The sequence below is a fragment of the Neovison vison genome, chromosome 7 (genome assembly GCF_020171115.1).
Source record: "Neovison vison isolate M4711 chromosome 7, ASM_NN_V1, whole genome shotgun sequence".
Classification (NCBI taxonomy): Eukaryota; Metazoa; Chordata; class Mammalia; order Carnivora; family Mustelidae; genus Neogale; species Neogale vison.
In genome coordinates, this window is record NC_058097.1 from 6,274,948 (window position 1) to 6,290,009 (window position 15,062).

At 55.7% G+C, this 15,062-nt stretch overlaps 1 protein-coding gene across 3 annotated transcripts in view; it reads right to left on the reverse strand.

Annotated features, from left to right (window-relative positions):
* PLCG2 (phospholipase C gamma 2) overlaps nucleotides 1–15,062 on the reverse strand; it is a 141,926-nt gene that overhangs the window by 114,324 nt on the left and 12,540 nt on the right. Inside the window, exon 1 of one of the 3 annotated variants that reach the window (XM_044255665.1) lies at nucleotides 7,606–7,661. The exons of the other annotated variants lie outside the window; for them this stretch is intronic. The gene's annotated coding sequence lies outside the window, so the exon portion shown is untranslated. Of the gene's footprint in view, nucleotides 1–7,605; nucleotides 7,662–15,062 lie in introns of those variants that run through there. 3 annotated transcript variants of the gene reach the window in all.

The following is a 15,062-nucleotide window of genomic DNA, read 5'->3' on the forward strand; positions in this document are numbered from 1 at the left end:
GAAATGAAATAATGGCACTGGGTACGCCCAGAGTTCTCACTCAAAGTGGGTATTTGCTTATATTTTTTATTTTAAGAGTCCCCCGCCAAAATTACACCAAATCCTACGAGCTCCCACTAATTTATGGAAGGAGAAGCAAAGCCCAGTTTGTGCTCCATCGAAACGCTCCCGCCCAACCTCCTCCCTTACGTGCGAGGGTGATGGGCTAGGCGGTCCTCGGTTTCCCCGGAAGGGCAAGGGGCCCCTCGTGCAAGCTATTCCAACCAGCCCCCTCTGCCTGCGAGGGCTCACCAGGCCCGCCCCATCTGACGAGGGCTGCGCCCAGCTGAATGGCTCTGGCTGGGCTGCCGTCCAGGCCCTGGGAGTGTCCCGAAACACAGGCCTCTCCAGACGGATGGTTCCTGAAGCTGAGGCCTCCAGACTTTCGCTGCGGCCACAGGGTGTCCACGGCCCCAAGCAGCGGAAGACAGACATCTGCCCACACAGACATGTCCTCAGTACCTGGACACCGAACGGGGCACGAACAGTCACCGCACGGGGCACGACGGGGTCAGAGACTCATAGGGCTGCACCCCCAGTGGGGAGGCAGGGGGAGCTGCCTGAAGACACAGACGATCCAAACAGAAAGGCCCTTGCCACCGAGGAAACCCAGGAAGACCCAGAGGACGGAAGTGACCGGAACAATTCTGAGTTTCCACGCCAGCTCCCCGAAGCCGTGCTGCGGGCCCGTGAAGTAAGTGCTCTGGTCCGCACTTCACAGATCAGGACTCGGGCCACAGGGAGGAAGTGACTGAGCCCAGGTCCCGTGGTAAGAAGGAACACGGAGCTGACCGTCAGGTCCCTCGGTCTTGCCCCCTCCCTCCCAGAATCGGACTTCTCCTTCGAGTTCTTGCTCTCAAGCCCAAAGCCTGATCCTTCTTTTCTCTCCCAAGGAATAAGCACCACAGGCCACATGCCCCATGAGGGCCAGGAGTGTGTCTGGATCTTGCACACCTGCCCTGAGCCTGACTTGTCCTGAGTAGCCAATAAACGTGTTAAGTCACGGAACCCCCGCGTCCTCTGATCTTCTCCATCGACCTCTGAAGTCTTCGCCGAGAGCAGGCATCCTGACAGCCGGCCTCTCACCAACATTCATGGACGCTGCTGTCACCCTGAACCCACTGAGGAAGGTTGTCCAGAGCCACTCGGGGGGCTTGCTTGAGGGAGTGGACAGTGGCCCTCAAGGTTAAGATGAAGACGACACTGTATTATGCTGCGAAGTCCAGCCGTCACACCTCACAGCTCCTCCTGCCGAAAAGAGGGGTCTGTCTCCCTCTCCTCGAATCTGGGATGGCCCTGGGACCCGCTCTGACCAGTCGGATGACACAGAGGTGACACGGGGTACAAGTTCTGAGGCTCCTGCCTTCTATACCTTTGAAGGTGTTGCGGAGAACCGCACGTGTGGAAGCCAGGCCAGCTTCCTGGAGGAGGTCGCAGGCACCGTGGAGGCCCCAGGCCTCTTCCACAGCCACGGCCGCCCGCCAGCCACGTGAGCCAGGCGTCTCAGAGCTCCCGGCCCCGTGGACAGCCATGGCACAGGGGAGGCCAGCACGGCCAGGCAACACTGCCCAGGATGGCGCCCAATAGATCCGTGCAGTTCTAAGGCGCTACGTTTGGGGGCGGTTACACGGTTATACACAGCCCACAGCATGATCGTCACCATCAACGAGGACCATAGTCCCCTCAGCAGGTGGCGCACGCCAGACCTCCTTCCGGCCACTCAAGTAGTAACTCACTTAATGCAGAGAACCCAATGAAATGGAGGAAATATTCCCCTATGTTAAGTAAAAGGGGCAACTAAGTGAAGCAAAGCGACTAACCCAAGGTCCCTCACCAGCAAGCACTGGAACGCAGACTGTCTGGCCCAGGCCCAAGATCGTAACCCCCGCTGACTGTTAGAGCTTCCGTGAATTCGGCTTCTTCTGTAGGCCAGGAATTGAACAAGGTGCTGCGTGTGAATTAACTACACATCTAGCAAAAATCACAAGAACAGGGTGCCAGGGAGGCACCCACACGGGCAGGGTCGGCGGCCCGGCATTGTGCGAGCCAGCCCCGGGACCTCCGAGATGGGCAAAGGGCGCCCTTCCCTCTTAAAAACCTCCGGGCAACACTGAAATGAGCAGTGGAAGGACACACACACACAGCCCGTGGCAGGAGTGGCAGGAGCACACATGTGCGTGCATACACACACACACACACACACACACGGAGGAGAAAAACGAGACGGCCCTCCGGCCACGACAAGGGTACAGCAATGACATGTCTAACACCTTTGCTTCACTAAGGCCTGAACATCTCCGCTCAGACAGGACTTGGCAGAGCGTGCCCCGTGAGGGCTCACCTCTGCCCCCTTGAGCGGTCTTCGTCGGGCAGGAGAGTCCTTCATCTTCCTTTCTCTTCTATTATCCCTCTGTTCCCACCGGCCTCTGAGGCTCATGGAAAAGACGTGTGTGTGTCCCTTGCCTCCATTTACCCAGCACCAACACATCGAGTGTCTGTCACGTCTAGGCCCTACGTGCGTAGTTGCGAAATGGGCACAGGAGCAAAGCCACCCGGCTCCGAGAAGGCCCAATACCCGTCTCAAAAGGGCCTAACCGTGATGTGGCCCCGGGTGGCCAAGTGTGGTGCCCCCAGGTCTCTCCACTCTCAGACCCCATCTTCTCAGGAGGAAGTGATCATTCCCAACAAGAACAAGGTCCCCTTTCTCAGGCTTCACAGCCCTAAGCGGGGGGTATGCCTCATGGTTCAGCATCTGAAGAGGAACTCTAAGGGCAACAGTCCCCTGAAGAGCTACAGTAGGTTTCCCACCAAGACGCCCCTGAGCATCAGAGGTGCCCACAGAGGCTGGGGCACCGGGCACCCAAGCAGGGGATCCCCCACAGCAAGGCTGGAGGCTCTGTCTTCCAGGCGGCCTTTGTGCCCCACACACATTTGAAAGAGCAAGAACCTCGGAACAGGTGAAGTCAACAGCAGCCAGGCAGCGGTGGGCGGAAGAGGGAAACAGCACCCAGCCATGGTTCTTCTGAAGACACATGTGAGGAGAGGGCCGTCTCAGAGCTCCCCAAAGCTCCCTCCTGGGGGACAGATGACCCCAGGGCCGTATCTTCTGTCCCCGGCATTCAGAGGGCTCAACCAAGCATGAGCACCTCATGGTCCTGCGCTGGCCAAGAGCCCGTGGTGAGCATCAGGAGGCCAGGAGACCACTCTAGTCTGGGCCCCCCAGGGAGAGCAGAGACCCTCCAGCTGAAGGACCCCTCCCTTCCCTGTCCGGAAAGGACGGGAACGGCTCCCCTTCACCCAAACCCCATCAGCATGAATGGTGATCACAGGCCATGTTGTCCCCAGGGGGTGGCTTTTAAGCCTTCTGCATTCCCAGACTGCGGACAATGACCTCATATTCCTTCCATACCAGGGAAAAAAGAAACACTTCCCAATCAGCCTCAGCAACCGGAAGCTTTAGTCCTGGAAGGAGACAGGGCAGGCTCAAGGAATCACCGAAACAACCTGATCATAAACGTAAGCCCACGTGACAATGACCTCGATAAAGGTAAGGCTACGCGAGCATGACCTGCATGGGGATAAGGGTGACTCCCCGTGAGCGTCAGCCTCAGCAGGTGACATGCACCGAGCACGGACTCTGACCCAAACCCTGTGATACAAATCTGACCTGTGTTAGCTTACCCCAACCCTATGGGGTGAGGGCCACTGTGATCCCTCCATGACACCCCTTTGTACAGACACAGAGACTGAGGTTCAGAGGGGCTCCCTCAACTGCCCACAGTCACAGAGCAAGGGGCAGTGGGGCCAGGGGCCAAGTCTCAATCTTTGCTCCCCAATCTCCTGTGCTTCATGTCCCACTGGGTGCCTTTTGGGGACATCCCTCCCACACCCCACCTTGTGGACCCTGAAGCAAGACTCTCACTCCCGAATGCTCTCACCAAAGACTGTATGCCCACCCCTTATCTCAGTTAACACAAGCTGGTCCCCTCAAAAGTCCTTATTACCCACGGAGGAGAACAAACAGTGGGATGGAAAACAAACAGCAGAGAGACATTCCATCCTGGACATGGCCCCATTCCTCCTACTCTGTCTTAAGACCTGTGTGCGTCAGCCCCGAAGTCTGGCACAAGCACGCTGACCCTGGCCTGGGCTCCCCATCCCAACCCTCCTTCCCTGTGACCTTGTGGAGGGGGCCCCTTTCCCAGAGCTGCCTTCTAGACCTCTGGATACATCCAAGCTCAAGGCCAAGAGACGCCCCTGGCTACCAGGGTCTCCACGGCCGGTGGACCAAAGCCGGCCACCAATTCTTCACCACTGTTTCCATCAGGAGGCAGCACCGGCTCCCCTCAAGATGGGGCTGGCCTTATGATGTGCTTTGACCGAAAGAATGCAGACGTGACAACACGCCAGAGCGACAGGCCAAGCTGACCACGTGGAGGGAGGGAGAGAGAGACTGCAGGAAAGAGCCACGAGAGGCAGACGAGGGAGGAGAGCTCGCCCCCCATCAGTGGAAGCCGGCTGCTGAAGGACTCCAGCCAGTGCCCAGCAGGAGGGAACCGTCAGCCAGGTGCGCCCTGCCCCAGCTCCTGACCCGCGGAATTATTGTCTGAAGCCCCATGCTGGGACAGTTTGTCATACGGCAACAGGTCACTGAACCACCAACGCCAAACTGGCTTCCAGGCCTGGGGTGGGGAGCTGCACCTCCTTCTCGGGAGATGGACATCAGGAAAGACCTTCCCCCTTGCACGTCTGGGACCTGGTAAGCAACGCCGCCCCTCGGGAGGATACGGCCTGCAAGAGCCCTCGACTAACCCTGAGCTGAACGAGGCCTGGTTCGCCAGCCCCTGGGCCGCACCCACAGGCCACGTACCATCACCGCGTCCGTCTACAGACACTCCAGTGGGAGGTCCACTACAGGACGGCGCAGCTAGGAGTCAACCCGGGCTTGTCTGTGTCCAACGCTGCTCTTACACGTGATGTCACGGGACCTCTCCCAGCACATCAACCAGAAAGTGCAGACCCTCAGCCCTCCGGGCTAGAGGTCAGATGGGGTTCTGGGCTACAAAGCATGCCACTGGGACTGGCAAGGCCACTGTTGGATCAGTCGGGCTCCCATCAGGTACAAAACCTCCTCCTAGAGAGTGGGAGAACTCATACCCCTCTTCACGGTAAGGACATTCCTGTCCTTGGTGAACCAACGTTTGCCCATTCCCTAACAACACCCATAGAATTAAAGATCATGGCTCTTTTCCTCAACTCAACAACTGCCCCCAGGTTTATCAATAAACAGTTGACTACATGAATGAATAATGGGGGGGGGCTATGAAGCCATGGCAAATGAGCGCAAAGAGATGACCAGTTAGTGGCCCCTACCTGGGACGGGTCTCAGAGCTACAGCCTGGCGTCTTCTCCGGACGGCACACTGCTAGCACACCAATTCCCCAGAGGCTCTGATTATTTTGCAGTATTAGAGGCTGATGCTAAAACAAACAGAATTTCTTCGATCTAAAACATGAGCTCTGGTACTTCCAGGGACTGTGGGAAGAAGAGCCTGAAAGTTCTAGAAGCAGGACCTGCAGCTGTAGGTTGTACCACGAGACCTCTGGTAGGTGGCTTTGGTGCCAGGAGACTCTCTCTCTCCAGTCTAGAGAAGAAGCAAGAGGCATGCTCTCCCATCCATCTTCTGGCTAAAACCCACCTCGTTCTTCTAGAAGTCACATCGGTAGACTAAGCGATGGGCCCCCGGACGAAAGGAGAGCCAGAGTCTTCCCCCGGGACGGACACATACAGCCAATGTTCTATCCTTCACGGTCCTTACATTCTGTAAAGTCACCGTGAACCCTGAATTGCCAAGTACTGAACCAGTGCTCCCAAGGAAATACAGGGTTAGGTTCCTGTGAGCCTCTGGTCGTGACATTTCCATCAACTGATCAATATGTAACCTCGCTTTTGTGTGTTTCTTCTTTTCTTTTTTTTTTTGGATTTTATTTTTCAGTAATATCTACACCCAACATGGGGGCTCAAACCCACAACCCTTCAATCAAGAGTCACACGCTCCACCAACTGAGCCAGCCAGGAGCCTCTGGGTTTCTTCTTCTTAAAGATTCCTCTTTCGATGTACATTGTTGGTTAACACAGAACTCACAACCGACAGCCCCAGAACTCCTACCTGAATAAAGCTTGTCATACACCGGTCATTCTCTCCACTAGCCACACCCCGGCCTTCGGGTGCTCGGGAACACGAGACTGCACTTGGGGGCCTCTTTAAACAACAAAACCACCCCAAAGGCACAAAACAGAAAACCATGGGAACAACCATCTGAGAAAAGGACACCTGCTCCCGGCAGGAGAGCTGAAACAAGAAGCCGGCTGGGAACATGCCTGCCGGCGACGCAGCACGTTCCCTGTCCCCGCTGTGCCCATGTCTGTGAGCTCTGGTGCAGGGGTGCAGATGGGTTGTGGCGAGTGGGCAAACGTGGGACCGGGGTCCCAAATAACGAGAACCAAGTGTGGATGCTGAGAGAAAGCAGCACCCCGGGCCACGTGACCTGATCCACAGACGAGGTCTGTGACTGAAAACAACAAGGAAATGAGAGGCAGGGGCAGTTTCTGTTCCTGCCCCCACACCTAGGGGCCTCTGGGAACAGGGCCATCAGACACGCAGTCTCCACGGTCAGGACAGGTGACACAGAACACTGGGAAATCAGCCGCCAGAGGAGAAAGACACATGCATACGTACGCACACAGGACAAGGACACGCACACACTCCCCAGTCAGCAAGTTGACCAAGGCCAGCAGGATGCAGGCCACCCCCGAAGGATCTACCTGGGCCACCCAGTCATCTGCAGAAGCGGAGCTGGAACTGGATGCTCTGGCCCAGCCATCAGGGGTCACGGCTCAGTCTAGGACAGATGCCCAGGCAGAGGGCAAAGCCAGCTGACACACACGATCCCACCTCTGAGGGAAAACGAAGCGACCGGACCTCATGAATCAAGATGCAGACTTGCCATCGTGACCATCGCAGAAGCGGTCACAGGGAGCACACTTTGGTCACTTGGGAAAGAAGGAAGAGCGTGGGGATAGTAAAGGAAGTGGGCAGTGCAAGAAGGAAGGAGGAGGGACGTTCTAGAACTACGCTGTCCGACAGAGCAGCTACAACCAGATACAGCTATCAAGCACACAAAACCGAAATGGTCCAAACGGAGATCCTCTGTAGATATCAAACACTCCCTCGATTTTTTTTTTAAGATTTTATTTATTTATTTGACAGACAGAGATCACAAGTAGGCAGAGAGGCAGGCAGAGAGAGGAGGAAGCAGGCTCCCCACTGAGCAGAGAGCCTGATGTGGGGCTCGATCCCAGGACCCTGAGATCATGACCTGAGCAGAAGGCAGAGGCTTAACCCACTGAGCCACCCAGGTGGCCCTACACCCTCCATTTTGAAGATTTAGACCAAAAACAAGAACGTAAGGTCTCAATAATTACATTGCGTTCGTGTTGAAATAAGAGTACTTTGGATATACAGAATCCCATAAAATAAAATTAATTTTAACTTTTCCCTTGTACCTGTTTCAACGTGGTGGCTAAGAATTTAAACCTACACAGATGGCTGGCATTGGTGGTTCTTCCGGACACCACTGGTCTAGAAGTAGCCCAGTTTGGCTACAGAATAGAGAGCTGGCGGGGGGGAGGGGGGAGGGGGGGGGCAGTTCTTTATATATTTTGGAAACAAGTCCTTGATCAGCCATGTTTTGCCAACATTTTCTCCCAGTCTGTGGCTTGTCTTTTCAACTGCTCAACCTGAACTTTTCACAGCACCTGGCGGTGGGGAAAACTGGCCTGATGTCATTGTCGTTCTTCCAAAAAGCCGGATCGCCTTGTGCTCGTCACCATGCCAGTCACCCAAGCTCACGGAACTCACCAGTTCAAGGGCCTGGCTCACAGGCTTCTCGTGATGACCACAAACTACACGTGAATATCCGTACACACGGTCACAGGATACCCCGCGCAGGCAGGGCACAGGCACGGCGCAGAGGGGGCTCAAGGCTTGTGCTCAAGATACACAGTCATTACTAGAGGATCTGTGCCTCCACATTCCATTTCCCCTTAGGGGATGGCTGGTGACCAAGCAGCAGGTGGAGGGGCTCACGGAGGCAGTCAGAAAGGAGAGAGGTGGACACGCCAAGCCGAGGCATGAAACCTTGAAATAAAGGACAATCTACGCCACACCTCACCCGCGGCATCTGGGAGACGTTGGACATTTGCTAAGGAAACTCAGGTGGGCTACCATCTACATAAAATGGTCCTTTCGTCCCCCACAAACACAGAAGTGAGGATTAAAATGTGGAGTTCTAGACTCGGGCCAGGAGTCACCTCCCTGCTGATCAGTGTCCATACCCATGTTCTCCTCATTAAGCTCGCCCCCGAGGCGAGCACACCGGTGGCATCGCTGGCCCCAGGAAAGTCACCACCACAGAGAGTGTGTGATGGGAAAATAGTGCATCAACCAAAGGGCCTATGTGGTGCTCCGTTTAACAGAGAACAAGGAGCTTTCGGGGAAATGCAACTCGGAAACACAAAGAGCTGGGACTTCACCCCCCGAGGATGGTTTCATCAAAAGCACAGACAATACCAAGTGTTGGCAAAGACTCGAAAAACGCTCCTGCGCTGCTCTGGGGATGCAAAACGGGGCGGCCACCGTGGAGGATGACACAGCTGATCCTCAAATAAGCCAACACAGAGCTACCAGCGACCCATCGAGTCCACTTTTGGTCTATACTCCAAGAATGGAAACCTGTTTCCACAAGAATCCATCCACAGAGGTTCACAGCTGCGTTATCTGTGACAGATGAAAACACGACCTGTTATGGTTCCATTTCTAGGAAATGTCCAGAGAAGGCAAATCTATATCAATGCAAGTAGACTCTTCCTTTAAAAAAAAAAAAAAAGAGAGAGAGAGAGTAGTAGCTCAATGGCCCACGTCTACGGAGCACCCACGGGGAGCCCCTGATGTTAGAAGCAGAGACGGACCAGACGCCACCTGCCTCAGGGAATCAGAACTCAGCCTCTTCCTGGCAGACCCAGCTCTGGCTGGCAACTCTCTACAGTTACATGTGTTTGGAACCAATTCCAAAATGGAAGGTCCTTCTAAGCCTTCTTCTCAAGAAAGGAGCAGGACATCGACCTCGCCCCAGAAGATGGCCTGACACACACCTGAGCGGAGCGATCAGAGTAACTAAACCACACTCTGGCTGTCAGTCTCAGAAATGACTCGCTTTCCCTCCACATTCAATTTCCCATCAAGAAGATGAGGAAAAGGGGCGCCTGGTTGGCTCAGTCGTTAAGCCTCTGCCTTCTGCTTGGGTCACGATCCCAGGGTCCTGGGATGGAGCCCCGCATCAGGCTCCCTGCTCTGCGGGGGGCCTGCTTCTCCCTCTCCCACTCCCCCTGCTTGTTCCCTCTCTCGCTGTCTCCGTCATATAAATAAATAAAATCTTTAAAAAAAAAAAAAAGAAAAGAAAAGATGAGGAAACTACCGACTTCACGGGGTTGCCGTGTGGGTTCAACGAGGGCCTGTCGGCAGCCTTGGCACACAGGATGGGCTCCCAGGTTTCCCTTCCACCATCCCAAGGGGTCGCGTGGAGGCCGTGGTGAGATGCACAACCTTCAGCCACCGGGGGCTTCGGGCTGCTGCTTCCACAGCCCCGGACAGATCAAATGCCCTACGGGGAGAAGGAAGGACGATGCTCGCGAGACCTGTCCCTGCCTATGAATGTCCCATCTGTGAAAGCTCACAGACACCCAGACGCTAGCAAGGGTGGCGGGCGTGCCCGCCAGTCAGTGCGGCCTCCCTGGGGACCACAGCACACTGTGCCCCGAGCCCAGGACGCAGCCTTCCCTTCCACCAACTCTTCTTGACATTCAGCCTCTGGAGATGACCCGGGGTGCGCCTGAGGGTTAGCACTAAGAACATTCCCAGAATCAGGGTCTGACATAGCCAAAGAGTAAGCTTCGTGATATCCAAAAATAGAAAATTGACTAAACAAATAAAAATAAAAAGATAAGGTGGAAAGGCTGTAGCCATTTAAAACAAAACAGAAGGCGGGTACTTGGAAAGATTTCCTCTGCAGGAAACCAAAATAAACATCACCGAAAGGACAGGCGTCCTATCGGGGGACACTCCCTGAGTGAAATCTAAGGGCACTTAAAATAAAGCCACTGGTGTCAGTGTGGCACCTCACAAGGAACAGATCATAGGCTAATTAAAGATGAAGGGTTTTTTTTTTTTTTTGAAATGTAAAAAATATGCATGGGAATAATTACCAAAGCTACAACCTGGTTTCCCCAGGGAGGAAGCAGTATGTTTAGTTCCACACAGAATATCTTATCCTTCAAAACAAAGGCCCAAAGCCAGTATGATTAGTGTAAGTTGGGGAGAAGGGTGCCTTCCTGCCCTACGGCTGCTGTACCAAGTCACCGCAGACTCAGTGACCCGGGACAACACACATTCACTATCCTGCACTTGCGCAGGCCGGAAGCCAGGGATGGGTCTCCCGGGGCCAGAATCAAGGTGTCAGGAGGGATCTGTGCGGGAATCCGTTCTCGTGCCTCTTCCGGCTTCTGGGGGCGGCCCGTGGCTGGTTCCTGGACCCCTTCCACCTTCAAAGCGACTAAGCGGACCTCTCTGACTTCCGCTCTATCCTCACCTCCTCTCTTCCGACCTGAGCCTCCTCCCTCTGTCTTTCACTTAGGGAACCTTTGTGATGACCCTGGGCTCACCTAGCTAACCCAGAATCATCTTTGCAGCTCAAGATTCTTAACTTCATCACATCTGTAGAGAGCCCTTTGCCCTACAGGGTAACAGAGTCACAGATCCAGGAGATTAAGAGGGGGACGTCCTGGGGCGGGGCAGGGGGGCCTTGTTCTGCTTACCCCAGAGTGCACAGAAATCGCTGTCTCCGTCATCAGCGTCACCCTAGTGACAGCAACAGCCGTGGACTCTTTCTGGGGGCTCTGGGATACTCGTGAGGCGTTATCTCGAAATGTACAACGCCATCGGCTCACTTCATCTCCGTGAGAATCCCTTAAGGGAGGCACGACTATGACCCCACTTTTTAGACCGGTACCACGAGAAGCTAACCAACTTGTCCAGGTCGCCGACATTTTAAGTGGCAGTGCCGAGATTCGAACCCAGGCTGTCAGGCCTTAAGACAACAGCTTACAGTAAGAAGTGGACACAATACAGCACAAAACAGAAAAGGCGTGACACCAGAATATTGTAAAAGGATGGTCTTTTATAAAAATGTACCTAGATCTTGAAAACAAACAAACAAACAGGGGCGCCTGGGTGGCTCAGTGGGTTAAGCCGCTGCCTTCGGCTCGGGTCATGATCTCAGGGTCCTGGGATTGAGTCCCGCATCGGGCTCTCTGCTCAGCAGGGAGCCTGCTTCCCCACCCCCTCTCTCTGCCTGCCTCTCTGCCTACTTGTGATCTCTCTCTGTCAAATAAATAAATAAAATCTTTTAAAAAAACAAACAAACAAACAAACAAAAACCCAGAAGGCTGTAGACCAAATGTTCACACACATGCCTCTAGGTCAGGGGCAAGGGGCTGTGACCCTCCCCCAGCTGTAGTTAAAGAGGTTTTTCCCTCGTGAAGACGTGTTCGTTCTCCGAGGAGAACAAAATGGGAGTTATTTTGGTCAGGCCGAGTGCAAGGTGGTCAGAGGAGCTCAGCTCAGAATCGTCTCCAGCAGGAAACTGGTGCAACGTTCCCACTCAGTACCCCAGCTTGGGCCCTTCTCAGCTCTCCCGGAAGGCCCCTTCTTCCTCCTCCAGCCAGGCCCCAGGCCCACTGGCAGAGGCCGGCAGCAGGCCGGGAGCGGCCGGGATCGGGCGGGCATGACGGGGAGGGGACCCCTGCCAATGACATCCCGCAGACCCCAGTCCGGAGAGGGGCATCCCACCCCACCCCCGACCGTGGGCCCCGCAGGGTCTCCTCGCTCCGTCTGGGTCATGCTGTGCGGACACGAACTTGGCCCGTCTCCACGGTCCCCTTCCTCTCCTCAGAACAGAATCCCTCGCACATTAGACACGACTCGCCCCTCAGCCCACGCCCAGCCTCGGGCCACCAGCGCAGCCCGGGGCGGGTGAAAGCTTCCTCCAGCTGTGCTGGGAGAGCGACAGAGGCGCCCCTGCTCTAAACGGGCAACGTCTCCAATTCTATTTCCAAAACATCACCACTGGCCTGTTGATACTCCTGCTCCCCAAGGGCGGCCCTCCCCAGCCTCCAAGGAGAAAGGCCAGGCGGGGAGCTGCTGGCCCACCCAAGGCTGGAATCCAGGGGCCCTGAACCCTAAAAGACCCCCTGTGTGCACAAGACAGAGGAGGTGGTGACGGCTACGTATGGGCCACACACGTGCACACACACGCACACACAGCCCTGCCAACATTTCCAGAACACACCCACGCAGGCAATCACAAGCCATCAGGTTCCCAGCCGTCAGGTTACGTGCATTCACAAATTTCATCTTCCCAAGGATCCCGCTGGGGAGCGCTGCCATCATCCCATCTCGCATGAGAAAACTGAGGCACAGAGAGGCACGGACCGCTGAGGGTCATGGGGCCAGTGAGCACAGGGCCGAGACCGGAACCCCTGCGTGTGAGGCTATAAAAGGGAAGTTGCCAGAGGGACACCCCAGCTTAACCCCAGATCCTCTCGTCTCCGGGGAGAAAAAGGTAGGCAGGGGCTGAGAGGGGCATCTAGCTCCTTTCCCGTCCACTGGACACACACCCGGGCGGCATCCGCTGTGGGCCAGGCACGGGCGGGGCGCTGGGGACTGCTCGCTGGTCAGCAGGACAGACAGGTGCCTGCCGCCCAGAGCTCGCAGTCTGGGGAGAAGACAGACCACTGAGGGCCTGGTTCCAAGTCATGCCCTCCCAGAGGGCAGGAACCGCCGACACCAGGATTTCTGGCTCCCACTCCAAGCGGTACATCTGTCTCTTCCAAGACAACACAAGCCAGGTCCCTTTGCTACCCTGACCTGCGAAGGTGCAAGCTCATCTCTAAGGTCCCCTGGGGAGGGGGGCAATCTTCTGAAAGCATTCGCGGAGGGGTGGCTTTTAACAGCTCCCTCCCTAGACATCCGGAAGAGATGTGCGAGCACCGGAGTGGACAGACAACGACTCCCTCAACGTGCACGGGGTCCTTCAACGTGGAGGCTTGACTGCTTGGAGGAGAGAATCCAGGGGGTGGACTTCCCAGAGGCGGGAAAGATGTGTAAGCCACGAGGGATCCAGAGGAGCGCACGGGAGCTTCCTGACAGCTCTGGCTGTGAAATGGCCTTTCCATTTCACAGACGAGCAAACGGAGGCACGGAGAGGGAAGTCTCGTGCCCGAGGTCACACAGCTAAAGAGCCAGAGATTCGGGACTCCAACCTACGCAGGCTGGCCCCACAGTCCACACGGTTAGCCAGTCCTCGCGGCCCAGGTCAAGACCCGCGGAGCTGGGAAGTAAGAGGACACGTGAAATAAGGCCAGGGCTCCTAAATTGCTTTATGACCAACTCCAACTCGCCCGTCCTATCTGCAGCCCGATGGACACATCTGGTCATGCTCCCCACCCTGCCCCGTGGGCCCCTTTTAAAGGGGAGTGTCTTAGTCTGCGAGGACCGCCCTGACAAAATACCACAGACTGCGTAGCTTCAACAACAGAAGTTTATTGTCTCACAGCCCTCGAGGCTGGAAGCCCAAGGTCAGGTGGCTGGCAGGGGTGGATCCTGCTGAGGGCTGAGGGGGACCATCCATCCCGTGCTTCTCCCTGACCTTCTGGCACTGCCGACAGCCAGTGGTATGCCTCAGCTTGTAGATGCCCCCTCCTACCCGTGTCCTTGTCACGGGGCCTTCTGTTCCTGTGTGTCTCTCCCCCTTTTAAGGACACGGTCATACTGGACTAGGGGCCCAGCCGATGCCAGCATGACCTTAACAAACACATCAGCGAATATCTTATTTCTAAATGAGGTCATATGCTGAGGTACAAGGGGTCAGGGCTTCGATATATGAATCTGGGGGGAGGTCACAATTCAACCCATGGCAGGGACCCACCCCTGCCCATACACCCTGAAGCAGCCAGACCAAGCTCTCCAACAGGAGAGGTCACCTTCCCTGCACACCCCCAAGAGAGGACACCGGTCTCAAACCAGCCAATCCCTGTGCCCTGGTTCCAAAAGGCCCAGCCAATCACAGGCCTCCCTCAGGAGCCCATCCCTGGGGAGCAGAGACACCTCAGGCTTCCTGGAGGGGGCCGGGTGCAGGAGAGTCAGGCTAGAGAAAGGCTTTGCTGGGGAGGACCCAGGCTGCTAGGACAAGGAAGGGAGCCCAGTCCATGGAGAGAAGCCACCGTTCTTGTCACAGACAGGATGGTAAGTCCTCAATTCTGCCACCTCCCCTTCCCGCTAGGGCCACTTACAAGGCGAGGCTGTTCATTTTCTTGGATTCTTACAAGAACTAACCCCTGCCAACGAAGACCCTGTCACATTCGGTCTTCCAGCCATCCGTGGGTTTCCTACAGCCACCTCTGCTCCCTCCACAAGTAGGGGCCATGGAAGAGTCTGGAAGATGCCCACCAAACCCACCAAACCCACTTCCCATTCTTAATGGCACCGAGGTTGGCCACATTTCCCAGTATTCCTTGCAGCTGGTCACATGCCAAGTCCTTGTCAGTGGAAGTTGGGCACTGTCCAGTCTGCAGGCCTGGTCCATAAAACCCTTGAAGGCATCTTCCACTCTCCCTCTTCCCCTGCATGTTGGCCAGACACAGAGGCTCCTGAGGTGGTCTCAGGGGTCTTAGGGGACAGTGACGGTACCAGGCAGCAAGCCCCACCCCTCAATCCCACCCACTGTTTCATGACTTGGGTGATTAACTCATACTGTACGAAGAAATCTTTGATCACTGAACTTTGTCCCTGACTCACGTAGAAGCTTGGCTGCCGTGCCCTCTGCCTGGAATGCTGTCCCCACGGAGCT